The following is a 20984-nucleotide window of genomic DNA, read 5'->3' as shown; positions in this document are numbered from 1 at the left end:
CAGCCCTTAAGGCATTCAGATCTGGCTGAAAAGCCCTGAGAGCATTTCAGGCATGGAAAGCCAAGACACTGTGGCAAAAAAAATGATCTACATGAAGGATCTTGGTAAGTGAGATCCCAGTGGAAAGGGGCCATCAAAGAAGGGTATACTTTTCTCTGAAGGGAGGAGAGAGCTTCCACTTTGCTTATGGCCCTGTCTAAATACTGATGGAGTTTGTGGACTCAAAAGGCTTCCATAGCGTTGGCAGCTCATGTCAAGAGCCTTGGGTGATCACTGATGTCATAAATAAGAGTATTAATTGTTAAATCAACAACAGGAGTCACTGTGCACTTACTCCCCATGTAGGACCTCTGTCCTTTATGAGTTTTACTATAAGAATTAAATGGAAAACTTATTTTCAAACTACTTTATAATTTGTGTGTGTGTGTGTAAATTGTTGAAATCTTTACTTAGTATAGAGTTGGTCTTCTGTATATAAAGTTAATTAAAAATGAATCTTAGTGAAGAATGGGATGGGAGAGGGAGTAAGTAGGAGGTGGGACGGGAGTAGGGGTGGGAGGGCAGGTATAGGGGGAAGAAAATACTATACTCCCAAAGCTGTACCAATGAAATCTGTATTCATTAAGTAAAAGCTTTTTTAAAAATAAGATGCTTTGGTGCAAGACATTTTGAAGTCCATGTATAGCTTTTTCATAATACACATTTTTCATGAACTTTTTAAAAGATCCCTTGTATACATGGATTTCAGATTTTTTATGAACTTTTTGAAGCACACTCACATGAATATGTAGTTATTTGAAATATATAGACTTAGCCTTTAAAATAAGAAAGATGTTGGGGGAGGGTGCCTTAGGTCGCCATCATGCTTAGTGAGGGTGTGACACTTCAGCACTGTGGATGCTTGGGGCTGGCTGAGTCTTGGTTCTAGTGGGCTGTCCCATGCCCTGTAGGCGGTCAAGCAGCATTCCTGGCCTGTACCCACTAGATACCAGTAGTACCTTCTTCCCAATGTGACAACCAAAAAATATCTGCCAGCATTGTCCAGAGCCCAGTGCAGGAACAAAATCAGCCCACTGGAGAAACACTGAGCTATGTCTCATCAACTCAATAAACTTTGGAGAGATCACAGAGATTGAGGGCTGATTTAACCATATCGGGTAGTGTCACCCCATAGTAAGAATATAAAAAATAGAACAATATGACAATATACAGGGATAAAAGTTATGTGAATGTGGTCTCTCCTCTCAGGATGTCTCCTTGTCCTATCACTTTTTCACCTCGAGGCATCACTCACAGCTTCTCTTTGGCATTTCTGTGTTGTCAGCATCCCTACTCTTGTGCCTTGGGGCCATCACTAAGAACAACAAGGATGACCTGAACACAGGCACTGAGATGTCATGACCAAGACAGCCAACCTGATGACCAAGGTGACTATTAAGGGCCTAACATGTGAGCAGTGTGTGTACGGCAGAACCTGCACAAAGGGATGATGTGTGTCCCAGGGGGTGGAACAGCACACTGCAATATGTTATCAGGCTACTCAGCATACTCTGCAATTTAAAAGTTAATGAATGGTTTCTTTCTGGAATTTTCCCTTTAGTATTTTCAGACTGTGGTTGACTTTGGTAATTGAACCTTCAGAAAGGGAAGCTATGGATGAGGGGGAAAACTGTCTGGGAATCAGTGTAAATGCAACCAAAAGGCAGTCTTTGCTTCTTGAGAGCTCTAGCATTTTCCACCAGTAAGCACTGCGATCTGAACACAATTGCAATGTGATGACACAAATGACGTCTGTACCCAAATTACAGCTGTTCCCTTAGAAGGCTCTTCTTCTTCTTCTTTTTTTTATTTCTTTTATTTGACAGATAGAGTTAGACAGTGAGAGAGAGAGACAGAGAGAAAGGTCTTCCCTCCGTTGCTTCACCCCCCAAATGGCCGCTATGGCCAGTGCGCTGCACCGATCTGAAGCCAGGAGCCAGGGGCTTCCTCCTGGTCTCCCTTGCGGGTGCAGGGGCCCAAGCACTTGGGCCATCCTCCACTGCCTTCCCAGGCCACAGCAGAGAGCTGGACTGGAAGAGGAGCAACCAGGACTAGAACCCGGCGCCCCTATGGGATGCCGGCACCACAGGCGGAGGATTAACCAAGTGAGCCATGGCGCCAGCCCCAGAAGGCTCTTCTTAAATTTTGGTATGACATACTATGAGGGGCACACATACACACACACACACAGGTCTACATCCTGTCCTGACATGCATGTAGTGCTCGCAGAAACTACAATACTACTGAGTGCTCCTTGGAAAGGGGAAATCGAGGCTGCCAGTCAACCGAGCTTGATACAAGAAGGTTATTCTTCATTATCTAGGAGGGCCCAGCGTGATCCCAGTCACGGGGTCTTCAACAGTGGATAGGGGTGCCGAGCGCTAGTCAGAGGGTATGAGGTATGAGCGGGCTCACTTCCCCTTTGCCGTTTGAAGATGGGATAGGGACCCCCAGCTGGGAACGTGGGCAGCCCCTAGAGGCTGGAAGAGGCCAGGAAGTGCACCACACCTAGAACCTCGAGTAAGGAAGATGACAAAGCCACAGTCCTGCTTCCAGCCTGGTGAGACCCATGTCCTAATTGTGCCTGACAGACCTCCAGGGCACCCCTGTTATTTAAGCTGTTCCATTTGTGGTAACTTATTATGGTAGTAAATAAAAACCCAACACTCACACTAAGGAGAACAAAATGTAACACTAACTGAGTAAGTTGTCATAATTCTTTAATAAGAAAAAAATTGGAGAACAATATATTTAAAGAAATTTAATTGGATAAGGCATTTAAAATAACTTTTCTTAAAACTGTATTTACTTTATTTATGTGAAAGGCAGAGTTACAGACAGAGAGAGACTGATCTTCCAACCACTGGTTCATTCCCCAAATGCCTGCAATGCTGGTCAGGTCAAAGCAAGGAAGCTGGAGCTTCTTCCAGGTCTCCCACATATTGTAGGAGGGGTCCAAGCACGTGGGCCATCTTCTGCTGCTTTCCCAGGTGTATAAACAAGGAACTGGATGGGAAGTGGAGCAGCCAGGACCCAAACTGACATCCACATGGGATGCTGGCATTGCAAGTGGTAGGTTCACTCACTACATCACAACACCAGCCCCTTAAAATAACTTCTAAAATTATAAATGAAAACATGTGGATTTTCAGAAGGAAAAAAAAAAAACAAAAAAACTCTGTTCTTTGGCTCTGAGATCACATAATCATTATTTGATGATCTAAATCAAGAACTGTACCCAAGTATCCAACTACAATTGAATTTTGCTGCAGCCTTTCCTGTAAGTAACATGGGTCTTTAACCCTAACAGCTCTCTGTAGAATCTTTTCCTTGCAGCTCCCGTACTTGAAGGCATTCGGGGCAGGTGTTGTGGCACAGCAGGTTAAGCTGCCTGTAACACCAGCATATCCCGTATCAGAGCACCCGTTTGAGACCTAGCTGCTTCAGCTCTCATTCAGCTCCCTGCTAATGAGTCTTAGGAGGCAGCGCAAGATGACCCAAGTACCTGGGCCACTGCCCGAACTGGGAGACCTGGATGGAGTCCCTGGCTCTTGATGTGGCCCAACCCTGGCCATTGTGACCATCTGGGAAGTGAACCAGCAAATCTGAGTAGTTCTCGCTGTCTCTCCCTTTCTCTCTGTTACTTACCTTTTAAATAAATAAAATAAATCTTTAAAAAAAAAAAAAAAAAAGTAGGGGCCAGCACTGTGGTGTAGCTGGCAAAGCTGCTGTCTGCAGTAACAGCATCTCGTATAGATGCCGGTTTGAGTCCTGGCTGCTCCACTTCTAATCCAGCTCCCTGCTAATGTGCCTGGGAAAGCAGTGGAAGATGGCCCAAGTGCTTGAGCTCCTGCACCCACATAGGAGACCTGGAAGAAGCTCCTGGCTCCTGGGTTCAGCCTGGCCCAGCCCTGGACGTTGCGGTCATTTAGTGAGTGAACCAGGGGATGGAAATTCTCTCTGTGTAACTCGGCCTCCAAATAAATCTTTTTTTTTTTTTTTTTGGGGGGGGGGGGACAGGCAGAGTTAGACAGTGAGAGAGACAGAGAGAAAGGTCTTCCTTCCGTTGGTTCACCCCCCAAATGGCTGTTAAGGCCGGCGCCACTGCGCCGATCCAAAGCCAGGAGCCAGGTGCTTCCTCCTGGTCTCCCATGTGGGTGCAGGGCCTAAGAACTTGGGCCATCCTCCACTGCACTCCCGGGCCACAGCAGAGAGCTGGCCTGGAAGAGGGGCAACCGGGACAGAATCCGGCACCCCAACCAGGACTAGAACCCGGGGTGCCGGCACCACAGGCAGAGGATTAGCCTAGTGAGCCGCAGTGCCGGCCCCAAATAAATCTTAAAAAAAAGAAAAGAAAATTACTCAGGAAAAGTATTGGAGTAAACATTTTATTATATCATATTACTTCCTAATTGCATTAATTTGCATTTGAATACTTCAAAAATTATTTTAGCTTGCCTGTGTGCTTCAAGGAACTTCAAAAAGTTCATGGAAAATGGAGTGAAAAGTTCAAGTTTAATTTCATGAAAAATTGGGGCTGGCGCTGTGGCGCAGCAGGTTAATGCCCTGGCCTGAAGCACTGGCATCCCATATGGGCGCCAGTTCTAGTCCTGGCTGCTCCACTTCCAATCCAGCTCTCTGCTGTGGCCTGGGAAAGCAGTAGAAGATGGCCCAAGTCCTTGGGCCCTTGCACCCATGTGGGAGACCCAGAAGAAGTTCCTGGCTCCTGGCTTCAGATCAGCACAGCTCCGGCCGTTGGAGCCATCTGGGGAGTGAACCATCGGACAGAAGACCTCTCTCTCTCTCTCTCTTTCTCTCTGCCTCTCCTCTCTCTGTGTAACTCTGACTTTCAGATAAACAAATAAATCTTTAAAATAATAATTTCACAAAAAATTGAAGTCCCTGCATAGTTTTCATGTGTTTTCCATGTATTATGATCAGCTGATCACCACAAACTGGTTCTCGCTCAGAAACACACTCTATTTTAAAAAAATTTTTTAATTTAAATTTTTAATTTGTTTTTAGCAGACTCAATGTGCTTTGTAGATACAATTCTATTAGGGTATGTGTCGAAGAGATTTCACAAATAAGACCAGTGTAAGCAAATAATGAAGGATAGAATTAAAAGGGAGAGAATGATCCTGCGGGGGAAGCAGGACACACAGCAGACTCATAGAATGTCAAATGCCCAGAACAGCACTCCTGCCTCAGAATCAACCCTTGGGACATTCGGATCTGGCTAAAAGGCCCATGAGAGTCTCACAGGCATGGAAAGCCAAGACACGGTGGCAAAAAACAATCTAAATGAAAGATCCTGGTGAACAAGACCCCAGCAGAAGGAACAGGCCATCAAGGAGGGAGGCGCATTTCTCTGAAGGGAGGAAGGAACCTCCGCTGTGACACGGCCTTGACTAAACAAGTTCAGAGTCGGTGAACTCAAGGGGCTTCCATAGCCTAGACAGCTCATGGCAAGAGTCTCGGGTGATTGCTGACGTCATAAATAAGAGTGCCAATTGTTAAATCAACAACGGAGTCACTGGGTACATGCTCCCCATGTAGGATCTCTGTCCTTAATGTGTTTTACTATGAAACTTAAAAACACTACTAGTCGAACAATACCCTATACCTTGTGCGGTTGTGTGAGGGCAGCCTGTTGAAATCCTTGCTTAGTGTATACTAAGTTGATCTTCAGTATATGAAGGTAATTGAAAATGAAACTCGATAAAGGGCGGGATGAGAGGGAGTGGGAGAGGGGAGGGCCATGGGAGGGAGGGAGGTTGGGGGGGGAAGCCACAACAATACAAAAATTGCACTTTGTAAATTCATATTTATTAAACAAAAAAAAAACCTATATAACAAACAACAACAAAAAAAAAAACAAGAAAAAAAACTTAATACTTTACCCTTTTAGTATTTTTTATGTTCTACTTAAAACTATTGGTTGAACTCTGTAATTAATACACAATTATTCTTAGGTGTTTAATTAATGCTATAACTAGTACTCAAATAGTATTTTACACTTTGTGTTTCTGTGTGGGTGCAAACTGTTGAAATCTTTACTTAAAATATGCTACATTGATCTTCTGTATATAAAGATGATTGAAAATTAATCTTGATGTGAATGGAAGAGGAGAGGGGGTGGGAGAGGGGAGGGTTGTGGGTGGGAGGGAAGTTATGGGGGGGGGGAAGCTATTGTAATCCATAAGCTGTACTTTGGAAATTTATGTTCATGAAATGAAATTAAAAAAAAAAAAAAAGATACAATTTCCGCTTTCCTTCCTTCTCCCTTTCTTTTTTTAATTTTTTAGGTTACATATTTTCAACTTACATTACAGTAAAAAGGCTTAGGAGCTGGTGCTGTGGCGCAGTGGGTTAACGCCCTGGCCTGCAGCACCGGCATTCCCTGTGACCTACATCTATATTCCTATATGCCTGCTAAGACCTGGGAAAGCAGTAGATGGCCCAACTCCTTGGGCCCCTGCACCCACGTGGGAGACCCGGAAGACGCTCCTGGTTCTTGGCTTCAGATAGGCGCAGCTCTGGCTGTTGCAGCCAACTGGGGAGTGAACCAGCGGATGGAAGACCTCTCTCTCTTTCTCTTTCTGTCTCTCCTTTCTCTGTGTAACTCTGACTTTCAAATAAAAGAACATATTACAACTATTAATCTTCTGCTAATGAAATTCCAAATCTCAACTTCTAAACATTTAGTTTGATGACAGCTCTCAATCATGTCTATGTTTACATATTATTCACATTTGTGCATAAAAATATTTTACATTTTTAGAAGTGGACAGAAGGGCCAACACAGACCAAGTGGAATTCCACTTTGTTTTTGCAAAAAAAAATCTAGGGCACAGAAAGATCTGGCAGCAGTGGGTGAAAGTGTGGGTCTTGGACTTGAAGCATGGGAAACACACGGCAGCTTGTTTTTTGTTTGTTTGTTTTAAAGATTGTTTATTTGAACGGCAGCCAGCACCACAGATGCCAGCTTAACCCACTGCACCACCACACCAGGCTGCATAATGGCAGCTTCTTAGAGAGCCAGAATCTCGGGCCCTACCCAGACCTTCTGCACTAGAACCAGGATCTTGGAGGATCCACAGGACAGGCCGTGCAGGATCCTGAATCATGAGTGAGAAGCTCTGGGTGACAAGTACCCCTGTGAAAAGGACACAGCTTGTCAACTCTTCGTCAAATTTATCAGTCAAGCTCTTACTTAGTCTCCTGTTCCTCCTGAGAATCCCCCCTAATGAATGGATGTGGTACCTTTATATCCTTTGGTTAATTGAACTAACTTGTCCCCACTGCTGCGAATGGTTGCATTTGACCAGACTTCTCAAATCACTTCCTTCTTAAAGCATCCACTTGGGGCCAGGGGATAAGGCCGCCAACTGCAGTGCCGGCATCCTATACAGGCGCCCCAGTTCAAGTCCCGGCTGCTCCACTTCTGCCTGGGAAAGCAGTAGAAGGTGGCCCAAGTCCTCGGGCCCCTGAACCAGCATGAGGAAGATGTGGACCCCACAGCTTTACCAACCCCAGTCTGAAGAGGTGCCCATCCATTCTGACGGATGTGCTATCCATTAAACCTTGCTGTCTGCTTACTGCCACTCTCTGTCTTGGGACGGAAATTCTTTTCTTACAGGAAGACAAGAACCTCTACTCCAGCCATCTCTGTGACATTACCAAGCATAGCTCTGTTTCCTATCTGTCTCCCAGACATTGACCTCAGGCCCAACCCCCTGACAAAACAGACACTGGCTTAGGCATTGGAGACTTGTGTTCTTATCCTGGATTTGCCACAATGAACCGGCTGTGTACCCTTGGGCGTCATTTAATGTCTCCAAGCCTCATCTCTCAAATGAAATAAGTGGATTAGAGCAGCGGGTTTCAATTTAGACTGCAGCCCACAGAGAAGAAATTACATCAACTCTCTCTCTCATACACACACACCAAACCGAAGTTTCACAAAACAACACTTAGGCTTATTACATGTAATGCAATTGTTTATGCTGCTTTTTTATCTTTTTTTCGGAAATATTTATTTATTTATTTAAAACGCAGAGTTACAGAAAGAGAGAGAGAGAGAAGAAACAGAGAGGGAGGTCTTCCATCCACTGGTTCACTCCCCAAATGGCTGCAACAGCCAGAGCTGGGCCAATCAGAAGCCAGGAGCCAGGAGCTTCTTCCAGGTCTCCTATGTGGGTGCAGGGCCCCAAGCACTTGGGCCACCTTCCACATTTTTTCCAGGTGCATTAGCAGAGGGTTGGATCAGAAGTGGGGTGGCCAGGATTTGAACTGGCGCCCATAGAGGATGCTGGCACTGCAGGCAGTAGCTTTACCTGCTATGGTTTGTTGTTTTCTAATCCAGTTTCATCGTTAAAATTCTGGTGAAAAACTACTAAGGTGGGGCATGCGTTTGGTGCAGCACTTACACTGCTTGAGACACCTGACTCCTCTGTTGGAGTGCCTGGCTCTGTGTCCCAGATCTGCTTCTTCTTCTTCTTTTTTTTTTTTTTTTTTTTTTTTTTTTTTTGACAGGCAGAGTGGACAGTGAGAGAGAGACAGAGAGAAAGGAGAAAGGTCTTCCTTTTGCCATTGGTTCACCCTCCAATGGCCACCGTGGCTGGCATGCTGCGGCCGGCGCATCACGCTGATCTGAAGCCAGGAGCCAGGTGCTTCCTCCTGGTTTCCCATGGGGTGCAGGGCCCAAGCACTTGGGCCATCCTCCACTGCACTCCCTGGCCACAGCAGAGAGCTGGCCTGGAAGAGGGGCAACAGGGACAGAATCCGGCGCCCCGACCGGGACTAGAACCCGGTGTGCCGGCGCCGCTAGGCGGAGGATCAGCCTATTGAGCCGCAGCACTGGCCCCAGATCTGCTTCTGATTTCAGCTTCCTGCTGATGTACCAGCCGATGCAGGGCTGAGGGTGATGGCTCCATTTACGGGGCCCCTGCCACCTTTGTGGAAGATCTGGTATGAGTTCTAGGCTCCTGGCTTTAGCCTAGCCCACTGTTGGCTGTTGTGGGCATTTGGAGAGTAAGCTAATAGATAAAAGATTTGTGTCTGTCTCTCTTTCAAATGAATGAAAGTAAATAAATAATTTCTATAAAAACGATTAACGTGACTTCTGCACGCACTCTCTAATGGAGTCCAATTATTATTTGAAAGTCATTAGACTTGACTCTGATTATTGCTGCTGTCAGGGTTCTGTTAGGGTAGTTATGGGATATAAAGAAATGAATTTACCCTCAATTCACAAGTATCCCAGGAAGAGCCTATTTTTCATTATTTCTAAGATGGGGCAAAGAGGCCTCCAATATTATCAGAGAAAACATTTTAAAACTACAAAATCCAATTCCCTCATTTGCTCTTCCTAGGTTTGTGTAAACAAAACACTTGAGATAAAGTTTGCAGAGTAACCAGGAATGTTTTCCTTGGGGCTCAGCTTTGATTAAACAAATAACTCCGTTTGTTAAATAAATGAACATGACTTTTATTTTGAAATGCAAGCTGTATTTATATTGTCTTATCTTTCTCCTTATTCTTACATGATTCGGTCTCACTTTAGGAGACCTATATGTGGTAACAAGTTCCAGCAATTGCTTGTGATTTAAGCTCAGATAAAGGTTTTTTTCATTTATTAAATAAACAAGGATCATTTTTAAAATAGATTTATTATTTATTCGAAAGGCACAGAAGGGGGGAGTGGAGAGACACATCTTCCACACACTGGTTCACTCCCCAAATGGCTGCAATGGCTGGTGCTGGGGCAGGGGCACACCAAAGCCAGGAGCCTGGAGTGCCATCTGTGTCTCCCAAGTGGTTGGCATGGGCTGAAGTGCCATGCGCTGCTTTCCCAGGCACATAATCAGGGAGATTACAGAACACCTAACCTGCTGCACCAAAATGCTGGGCCCAGGATTTTTGTTTTCAACCATTATATAGTCATATATTGAATGTGTATTGAAACAAGTTTGTCACCACTTAATGGTGGGACTGTAAACTCTAGAAAATTTGGAAACATGTAGGAAAAGCCATCATAACTGACAATTCCCATTACCCTTTAAACAAACATTTTCAAAATAAAATAAAGCAATAGTTTTTAAAAGTCAGCAACCTTAGGGGCAGGCGCCGTGGCTCACGTGGTTAATCCTCCACTTGTGGCGTTGGCATCCCATATGGGTGCCGGGTTCTAGTCTCGGTTGCTCCTCTTCCAGTCCAGCTCTCTGCTGTGGCCTGGGAAGGCAGTGGAGGATGGCCCAGGTGCTTGGGCCCCTGTACCCGCATGGGAGACCAGGAAGAGGTACCTGGCTCCTGGCTTCGGATCGGTGCAGCATGCCGGCCGTGGCGGCCATCTGGGGGGTGAACCAATGGAGGGAAGACCTTTCTCTCTGTCTCTCTTTCACTGTCTAACTCTGCCTGTCTAATAAAAAAAAAAAAAAAGTCAGCAATCTGTATATGAAGATATTCATGATGACATTGTTACACATAATAACTAACAGCAAAGAACAGGCTTTGAAGCTAGACAGGAATTCAAATCCCTGTCTTTTTTACTAGTTCTATTCTTTTTACAGCTACTTAATCTCTTTAAGATATGGTATACAAATCTTTAAAACCTTTAAACCAGTATTAAATGAAATGATATGGGGCCGGCGCCATGGCACAGTAGGTTAATCCTCTGCCTGTGGTGCCAGGATTCCATATGGGAATCTAGTCCTGGATGCTCTTCTTCCAATCTAGCTCTCTGCTGTGGCCTGGTAAAGAAGTAGAAGATGGCCCAAGTCTTTGGGCCCCTGCACCTGCATGGGAGACCGGCAAGAAGCATTTGGCTCCTGGCTTTGGATCGGTGCAGCTCCGGCCGTTGCAGCCATTTGGGGATTGAACCAATGGAAGGAAGGCCTTCCTTTCTCTCTGTCTCTCCCTCTCACTGTCTGTAACTCTACCTCTCAAATAAATAAATAAAATCTTTTTCAAAAAAATGAAATCATGCATGTACTGCGCTTAGCAATTAGCCATTCAATAAAAAATTGAAAATATAATCCCTCTATGAAAATCCTGAGGACAATGTATCTATGGAAGAGGCTGATTCTTTCCTGCCATCAAAAGCAGACTTCCCAGCTTTGCCAATACTGCTGCGTGTGTGGGCTGAGCGGTGGATGTCCTATGTCCTCAGGGGTATTTAGCAGCAGCCCTGGCCTTAACCCACTAGCAGTCTCCCAACTCCCTCTGTGACAACAAAAATATCTCCAGATATTGCCAAATCTGAGCAGAAAGTAACCTGTGGTTGAGCTGTACGAAAGCTAAAACAAAACAGGGTATGAAATTGGACACCCTCAATAAGCCATGGACAAATATTTGCGTATGTCAGTGGAGGACATACCAGTTTTTTCCTTATAAAAATTTCTTAAGTTTTACATTTTTTAAAAGATTTATTTTATTTACTTGAAAGACAATTACAGAGAGAGGTAGAGACAGAGAGAGGTCTTTCATCCTCTGGTTCGCTCCCCAAATAGCTGCAGTGGCTGGAACTGAGCCCATGTGAAGTCAGGAGTCGGGAGCTTCTTCTGGGTCTCCCACTTGGGTACGAGGCCCAAGGACTTGGGCCATCCTCCATTGCTTTCCCAGGCCATAGCAGGGAACTGGATCAGAAGTGGAGTAGCCAGGACTCAAACTGGTGCCATATGGGATGCCAGCACTGCAAGCCAAGGCTTTAACCTGCTGTGCCACAGTGCTGGCTCAGCTTTTATATATTTTTTAAAGTTTATTGATGGTATAGCAGGTTAAGCCTCTGCCTGCAACCCCAATATCCCAAAGGGGCACCAGTTTGATTTCCAGCTGCTCTCCTGCCTCCGCTGAACCCCATACCAGGCTTCACTCCCCTCGGTCTGCCTGGTCCTACATTCCTGCGGTTTACAACCCTAGGTTCCAGGCCTCATCTTCTACCACTGCCCACCTTATCTCCACCTGCAACACCGGCATCCCATATGGGCGCTGGTTCGAGCCTTGGCTGCTCCACTTCTGATCCAGCTCTCAGTTAATGCACCTGGGAAAGCAGCAGAAGATGGCCTAAGGGTTTGGGCCCCTGCACCCATGTGGGAGACCTAGATGAAGCTCCTGGCTCCTGGCTCCAGCCTGGCCTTTGCAGTCATTTGGGGAGTGAACCAGCAGATGAAAGATCTCCCTCTCTGTATCTCTCCTTCTCTTTAATTCTTTCAAATAAATAAATAAATCTTAAAAAAAAAAAAAAAACACAAAGTGAAAACCCTAAGATAGCCTCATATCCCTTTTATGCTTACTAAGCTGGCATAGATTTAGAAAAAGGTAATCCCTACTGTTAGTAAAATGGCACAGTCTAACTATGGCGCAATCTACACCCTGATGCCATCCTAGGCTCTAGCCCCCCGCTGCCATTGCTAGAAGCCAGGTGGTCACATGGCCCAACCACCCCCATCCTAATGGGATTCGTTGCTCCTACTTCCCTGCCTGCCCCCTGGCAAATTTTTAAAAGGACCTGTTCCTGAACATGTGGCTCGCTCTCTCTTTCTCTCCATCTCCTGACCTCTATCTCTGTCTCTCCCTCTTATGCTCTCCTTCTCCCTCTTTTCCTTCTTTGCCCCTTCCCCCCCGTCTGTCGGGTTTCCCTTACTCCTGTGTTTGGTGTTTTGTGGCGGCCTCACACCTACTAGGAGAAGGTATAGTGAAATGGGGCTCTCACACCTACAAACAGGAGTATACACTGGTGCCATTTTTGAAGGACCAATATGCCTCTATCAGAACCCTTGAAAATGTAGTATCTTTTGACTTGCCAAGTCAATCTATTAGCATTTGTTCTAAGGAAATATTTTATAAATGATCATTTGAGAGGCAGTGTAACAGCAGCAAAGGGAAGAGATTCTTTTTTAAAAACCGATTTATTTATTTAGTTATTTGAAAGTCAGAGTTACTGAGAGAGCGGGAGAGATTAGATCTTCCAGATCTTCCATTCACTGATTCACTCCCCAGATAGTGGGAAAGCCAGGGCTGAAGCAAGGAGCTTCTTTCAGGTCTCTCACGTAGGTACTGGGGCCCAAGGACTTGCGCCAATTTCCACTGCTTTTCCCAGGCCATTAGCAAGGAGCTGGATTGGAAGCAGAGCAGCTGGGATGTGAACTGGTGCCTGTATGGGATGTTGGCATCACAGGCAACAGCTTTACCAGCTATGCCACAATGCTGAACTCCCTAAGTTCTTTTTTTTTTTTTTTTTTAATGATCTCAGTAAACATCTTGTTTAATCAGATGTTTCCAGTAAGCAAGGATATAATTTGCTTTGTGGTAGCAGACTGGAAAAAACATTCATGAATGTGTCTCATTGCTAACGCACATCCTTGCTCAGTAGGGCTCTGTACTTTTCCCACTAAGGGTAGAAAATGTTTCTCCACTTGCATTTGGCCATGTGATCCACTTTGGCCAATGGGACATTATCAAATGTGACACATGCACAGACTTAAAAAACATTCACTGATTGTTTCCTGAGGCCACAGAGTGAAGCAGCCCAGATAAACCTGCTAGGGAATGCGTGACCTGGGGAGGCTGGTAACTTTGTCATCTAAGACCATCTGACCCTAGCAGAGCTGGCCTCGGGCAAAGAACTCAGGGAATCACAAAAACCTTTCTTCAAGCCCCTAAATGTAGGAAGTTCTTTTCATCCCAGTGGAATCTTAACTTGTTTTTCTGGAAGTAACTATCCACTGCAAATGGATACTTATGCATTTAATAAGGCCAAGTCACCAGCACATTCCATTCTTCAGTTTTTATCTCTAACTCTTGTCTTCATCTCTCCCAGTGTTTCCTCCCTCTAATTGCATGTTATACTCATCCTTGGAACTTTTTAAAAGCGCTAATCACTAAGCCACATCTCCCAGGTATTCTGAATACTTGAGTCCAGGGTGGGGCCTGGCACTGCTGTTTTCTTAAGTGCCCTACATGATTGTCATATGTAGCCGTGGTTAGAAACACCTGTTCTTCATAAAAGTCCTTTATTGAATATCTCTTCACACAGGATAATACTTTATGATATTATCTATATTATATTTCCACAACTGGATTTGTAGCACAACAGGTTAAGCTGGCATCCGCCATGCTGGTATCACATACCAGAGTGCCAGTTTGAGTCCCAGCTGCTCCACTTCTGATTCAGCTCTCTGTTAATGTACCTAGGAAAGCAGTGGAAGATGGCCCAAGTGCTTGGGCCCCTGACACCATGGGAGATCTGGATGGAGTTCCAGGCTTCTGGTTTTAGCCTGGCCCAGCCCTGGCCATCTGGGGCATGAACCAGTGGATGGAAAATTCTCTCTCTCTGTAACTCTGCCTTTAAAAAATAATCATTGATAAAAATATATATACATACTATACTACCAAAACACCAAGTGTTGTGTCTCAGGAAGGACAGAATTTATATTTCACTAAATAAAGTAACTTTCTTTATTTTTAAGTTTCAGTAAAGTTCAAAGAAGAAACTAAGTGTTTATTTTTCAACTCCTCCAAATTATCTAGCTTTAGCATCTTGGCACATTTACAGTGTGAATCTTTCTTCCTTGTGAAACAAATCGTAGTTAGAATAATTCAAATAATCCATAAATGGGGGTCAGCATTGTGGCGTGGTGGGTAAGCCACTGCCTGTGATACTGGCATCCCATGGGGCACCTGTTTAAGTCTTGGATGTTCCACTTCCTATCCAGCTCCCTGCTAATGTGCCTGGGAAGGCAGCAGAAGATGGTCCAAGTGTTGGGGCTCCTGCCACACAAGAGGGAGACCTGGAAGAAGCTTCAGCTCTTAGCTTCGGCCTGACCCAGCCATGGCTGTTGCAGTCATTTGGGGAGTGAACCAATGGATGGAAGGTATCTCTTTGTCTCTCCCTCTCTCTCTGTAACTCAGGCTTTCAAATAAATAAACAAATCTTTAAGAAAATTTAAAAATAAATGACTGTTTTCTTAAAACTTAAGCTGTATCATCTCCTCGAAACTTGGGAGATTCTGGTGCTATGTGTGGCACTTGAACATCAAGTGTAGCTTTCCTCTGTAGTCTGCTTATTTTGATGTCTTTGTTCACAGCTTGAATCGGGTATTTTGCATTTCAAGCAGCATTCCCTATGGTTTATGGGACTTCCAAATAAAAGCACAAAATTGATTTCTTTTCATGGCAGGGTCCTTCATCGAAATCAATGGGACACAGCCTGCCCTGTACTGTTTTGTTTATTGCCTGGGGAAAAGTTCCTAATGAGTCCATGAGACAAATTTTTATCTCATTCTGAGCAAAGTGCCTTCTTCACCTTCAAAACAAGGCACCAGGCTACACCCAGTTGGATGTAAATCAAGAATTCATTCTCAAGTTGTAAAACCTCCCCTCCTATCCCCTGCACAGACATCCAAATTAAAAAAAAAAAAAAAAAAAAAACAAAAAAAACACCACGCTCGCTTAGGACTGTTGTCTAATTTTAACCTCTACTTAAAACCCAAGACGGGTCAAAAGTTGCTGAAGGTCAGAGATAAATCCCATCTGTTGTTGCATGTCCTGGGTATATATAGGTTGCTAATTCTGGGAATAAAGTCCCTATCGACAGCAAGCCTAATCTTCTCTACAATGCAGCACAGCAGTTCTGTTTACAAAGAACTCCTAAATAAACAAAGAGCAGAAACATGGGAGACAGAGCCTTGCAATGTGCTTGGAATTTGTGGGCCCCTGTCCCCATCCTCTGACTCTATGGGAAATGCAGAAATACGGGACACTCGGACCTAGCACTTCTTCCCGAAACATCCATTTAACCTAAACATTGGGGTAAAAACCACTGGGCTCCAATCAGCAGCCACACTGCAAAATAAAACAGACAGCTACTTTATGGGGTTGGGACAGTTGTTACTCTTGGAAGTGACCAGAAAGGAACCCTTGGGAGTTCGAGGTATACTAGGAGCAAGGTTGTTCAGGTAAGGGGTGCTTTGAAAATGCAGTGATCTGTTCAATTCTGATACACATAGTGTTAGGAAAATGGCGCAGTTTTATCTATGGTGCGATCTACACCCTGACACCATCCTAGGCTCTAGCCCTCCCACCCCCCACCCACCACCATTGCTGGAAGCCAGGTGGCCACATGGCCCAACCACTGGTGTCAAGTTCCACCCCCATCCTAATGGGATTCGCTGCTCCTGCTTTCCTGCCCGCCCTCCGGCAAAGTTTTAAAAGGGCCTGTTCCTGAACTTGTGGCTCTCTTGGCTCCTCTCATCTCTCTTATCTCTGCTCTCTCTTCATACTCTCCTCTCTCTTTTCCTTCTTCTCCCCTTCCCTCCAACCTGCTGGGTTTCCCCAATAAACCCTTTCCCTACTCTAGTGTTTGGTGTGTTTTGTGACAGCCTAACACATAGTGCTCTGTATTATTATGTCAATATAAAATTTTAAGAAAGTTACAAAATGGACAGCAATGCAATAATGACAGACATTTGTCAAATAAAACATGGGACTTCAATAGGCAGGTGTTGAGGGCTTTGTTTCTAAGCACTTGAGTGCTGGAGTTTTCATCTGTACAGAAGGTAGGTCCATATTTTAAAAACACTAAAGCAGGCCGGCGCCGTGGCTTAACAGGCTAATCCTCCGCCTTGCAGCACCGGCACACCGGGTTCTAGTCCCGGTTGGGGCGCCGGATTCTATCCTGGTTGCCCCTCTTCCAGGCCAGCTCTCTGCTATGGCCCGGGAAGGCAGTGGAGGATGGCCCAAGTGCTTGGGCCCTGCACCCCATGGGAGACCAGGAGAAGCACCTGGCTCCTGGCTTTGGATCAGCGAGATGCGCCGGCCACAGCAGCCATTGGAGGGTGAACCAACGGCAAAAAGGAAGACCTTTCTCTCTGCCTCTCTCACTATCCACTCTGCCTGTCAAAAACAAACAAACAAACAAACAAACAAAAAAAACCACTAAAGCAAAAGGGCCAGCACTGTGGCATAGCAGGTAAAGCCACAGCCTGCAGTGCTGGCATCCCATATGGGCGTCGGTTCGAGTCCCAGCTGCTCCTCTTCCAATACAGCTCTTTGCTATGGCCTGCGAAAGCAGTAGAAAATGGCCCAAATCCTTAGGCCCCTGCACCCACATAGGGAACCTGGAGGAAGCACCAGGTTCCTGGCTTCAGATCAGCCCAGCCCCCGCCATTGCAGCCATTTGGGGAGTGAAGAAGTGGATGGAAGACCTCTCTCTCTCTCTCTCTCTTCCTGCCTCTGCCTTTCAAATAAATAAATCTTAAAAAATAAATAAATAAATAAAGCATGGACATCTTCAGCTCAAGACCAATGACTAAAATATTCAACTTACAGGACAACATAAACCCTTGAGCCACTTACATCTAGATGGAGCCTCTTCTGAAGGAGTTCTGATAAGAAGCCTACTTAGGGCTGGGAGATGCTCATTAGGATTCTCATATGATCTGACTGATTGAAAGGAGCAATGATGGGGAGTTAAGAGGCTGCCCTATCTGTTCCTGGAGTAAAAGTGGGGCACTGTTTTGGTTACCCTTTTTTCGTCGTTGTTGTTGCTGTTAGATTCTTAGGCCGTCATCTGCTGCCGTGCGTGCCACATTATCAGAAAACTAGGTTGAAAGTGTGGAGGAGCTGGGACTCTAACCAGGCACTCTGATACAGGAGGTAGGTGACCCAAACGGTGGCCTAGCTTGCTGCACCACAATGTCCACCTCCCAGAATATTATTACCCTTTTGTCCTAATATCTGGAGCACTGCAAGGAGAAACTGTGAGAAGCTCTAAATACATAAAGATTAGTGTAATGAGACTTGGAAGTCCCACCTTCTTTTCTTTTTAAATCATTTATTTATTTGAAAGGCAGAGTGACAGAGGGAGAGGAAGAAGGCAGAGAAAGACAGATTCTTCCATCCACTGGTTCATTCTGCATATGGCCACAACAGCCCGAGCTGTACCAGGCCTAAGTCAGGAGGCTGGAACTCCATCCAGGTCTTCCACACAGGTGGAAGGGGCCCAAGTACCTGGGACATCTGCTGCTGCCTTCCCAGGCACATTAACAGGAAGCTGGATTAGAAGTGGAGCAGCTGGGACTGGAATTGAAATAGTGCTCTGATATGGGGTGCTTCATCCACTGCACCACAATGCCGGCCCCAGGAGCCCCATCTTCTGACCTAGTTCAGCTGCTAAGTCATGTGACACAAACAAATCATTTCCTTTCCCTGGGCTTAGTTTTTGTCATCTTAGGAGATAAAATTCCTGCCTTAGGAGAAAAATTCCTTCTAATTCCAGAAGGAAATTATCCATTCCAGTTCATCAAATTATTTTGTTTTTCTTTTAATTTTTATTTATTTACTTGAGAGGCCGAGAGAGAGAGAGAGAGAGAGAGAAAGAGCAAGAGAGAGAGAACTCCTATCCCCAAGTTCACTCCCTAAATGCTTGTGTTGGCTGGGGCTGGGCCAGGCTGAGCTGTGAACTCAATCCAGGTCTCCCATGTGGGTGGCAGGGACTCAAATAGTTGAGCCATCACCTATGCATTACCGGGAAGCCGAATAAGGGAGCAGAGCTGGGACTAGAACTTGGGAGCTCTGATATGGGAAGTCAATGTCCCACCAGTATCTTAAACTGCTGGGCCAAACACCTGCCTCCACATTGTTATTTCTGAAGTAGCCACTCTGAATTTCTACTCCTTCTGTTTCCGCCATGTAAGGTAAAACAAACAACAAGAAGCACTAACGTCAATGCCCCTGCAATTCAGCAGTCACCTTCCGTGTGCCAGGAGTGGTGCTGCTGGCTTCGGAGTCATGGTTCCAGAGCTGCAAGTTATTAGTCACAGACTTCATACTGCACGTCTCACAACACAGGCCCTCTTCACCCCCTACGCCCACCCCCTCCATAAGCAGAGGATCTGCCATTTCTTGGATGGGGAAGCCAAGTGTGAAGATTTGAAGGAACTGGTCCAAGGTCATAATAGAAGAAGCCATGACAAAGGTCCAGCCTTTGAGGGAAGGGCTTCTTCCTCTTCATTCCACCGCAGTTCTCAAGTCCATGAGGACCACTGGTCACCTGACACACTCCCTGCTGCCCTAGCCCTTGCTGGACACAATGGCTGGAGGCTGACAGGGAGGCAGGCAAGATGCCCCTCACTGTGACACCTGTTGCAAACACCTGGGTCAGGTGCCTGCTCAATATGATGGAACCAACACTGCATCATTTACTGGGCAGAGAGAGGAGATTACACAGGACTGTTAGCAGCCTTTTGTGTTTTCTAGTACACCTACGAACACTGCCCAAGATACAATCAACCCCATTAACCAGGTGTTCTGTCCCTCCCACTTCCCTGTGCAGAAGGAGCCGCAGCACCATGGGAAGCTGAGGGAGGAAGGACATTCACACTGATTTTGTCTCAGTTCTAGAAAAATCTTCTAAATTCCTTGTAGTAATCTCAGATGCATCTGCATTTTATAGGATTGCGTTCTTCCAGTCCCTGTTGTCCTTTTTCAGAGCAACTAGGTAGAATAAAAACAACTCTAGACATCATGCTGTATATTAGATACATAAAACTCACATGCAATGACAGAGTCTATCGAATTTTTTTATTAAAGATTTATTTATTTATTTGAAAGTCAGAGCTACACAGAGAGAGAGAGAGAGAGAGAGAGGTCTTCCATATGATGGTTCATACCCCAGTTGGCAGCAATGGCTGGAGCTGCACCGATCCGAAGCCAGGAGGCAGGAGCTTCTTCCGGGTCTCCCACGTGGGTGCAGGGGCCCAAGTATTGGGCCACAGCAGAGAGCTGGATCGGAAGAGGAGCAGCCGGGACTAGAACCGGCACCCATATGGGATGCCGGTGCTTCAGGCCAGGGTGTTCACCCACTGCCCACAGTGCCGGCCCCTGAATTCCCATTTTATAGAGGAAGTGGGGCCCAGCACTGTGGCATAGCAGGTAAAGCCACCGCCTGTAGTGCCGGCATCCCATGTGGATGCCGGTTCAAGTCCCGGCTGCTCCACTTCCAATCCAGCTCTCTGCTATGGCTTGGGAAAGCAGTGGAAGATGGGCAAGTCCTTGGGCCCCTGCACCCATGTGGCAGACCCGGAAGAAGCTCCTGGCTCCTGGCCTCGGGTTGGCACAGCTTTGGCAGTTGCAGCCATTTGGAGAGTAAACCAGAGGATGAAGACCTCTCTCTCTCTCTGTAACTCTGCCTTTCAAATAAATAAATAAATCCTTAAAAAATAAATAAATATAGGAAGTGAAGTTCAGAAATATTCTACTCTGTCTCCAGTCACACACACCAGGAATCTGCAAGGCTGGCAACCTACAATTTCCACATTTTCTTCAGTGCAAGCCTGGGTCCTAAGTTGTGGCAGTTGCAGTAGCTGGCATCCAGATCCAGGGGTGCTTACCATGACAAGGAGAGAAATTCACTGCCCAGAGGCTATTGTTCCATGAATCCCACTGGTCACAGTGTAATAGAAATAGAAAAGTCACGAAGTTAATACTTCCTGGAGAGGGAGCAGGGAGGGACCAGAGGTGATAGCAAAATCAATAGTAGCTGAGCTAGAGGCAAGACCCCACTGTTTTGTGACTCTCACAAACAATCTTAGGAAATCAGTACTGTTCCCATTTTACAGATAAATAAACTGAAGCCCATCTAAGATAGTAGAATTGTTCAAGATTTCAGAGCAGATAAAGGAAACCTATCTGCTTCTGAAACTTGTTCCTTCTGTTACAAGTTCCAGACTTAAAAATAACATGGGCCTCTCTTTTGAAATCACCTAACCTGGCCGGCACCGCGGCTCAATAAGCTAATCTTCCGCCTGCGGCGCCGGCACCCCGGGTTCTAGTCCCGGTTGGGGTGCCGGATTCTGTCCCCGTTGCCCCTCTTCCAGTCCAGCTCTCTGTTGTGGCCCGGGAGGGCAGTGGAGGATGGCCCAAGTGCTTGGGCCCTGCACCCC

General features: G+C 45.7%; 1 protein-coding gene across 4 annotated transcripts in view; it reads right to left on the bottom strand.

Moving 5' to 3' along the window:
• The window catches only part of GCNT2 (glucosaminyl (N-acetyl) transferase 2 (I blood group)), a 111475-nt gene that overhangs the window by 12468 nt on the left and 78023 nt on the right, over nucleotides 1–20984 (bottom strand). The window lies entirely within an intron of this gene.

This window comes from Lepus europaeus, chromosome 3 (assembly GCF_033115175.1).
Source record: "Lepus europaeus isolate LE1 chromosome 3, mLepTim1.pri, whole genome shotgun sequence".
NCBI lineage: Eukaryota > Metazoa > Chordata > Mammalia > Lagomorpha > Leporidae > Lepus > Lepus europaeus.
Note: the sequence above shows the minus strand (reverse complement) of the source record. Positions and strands in the feature narration are given on the sequence as shown.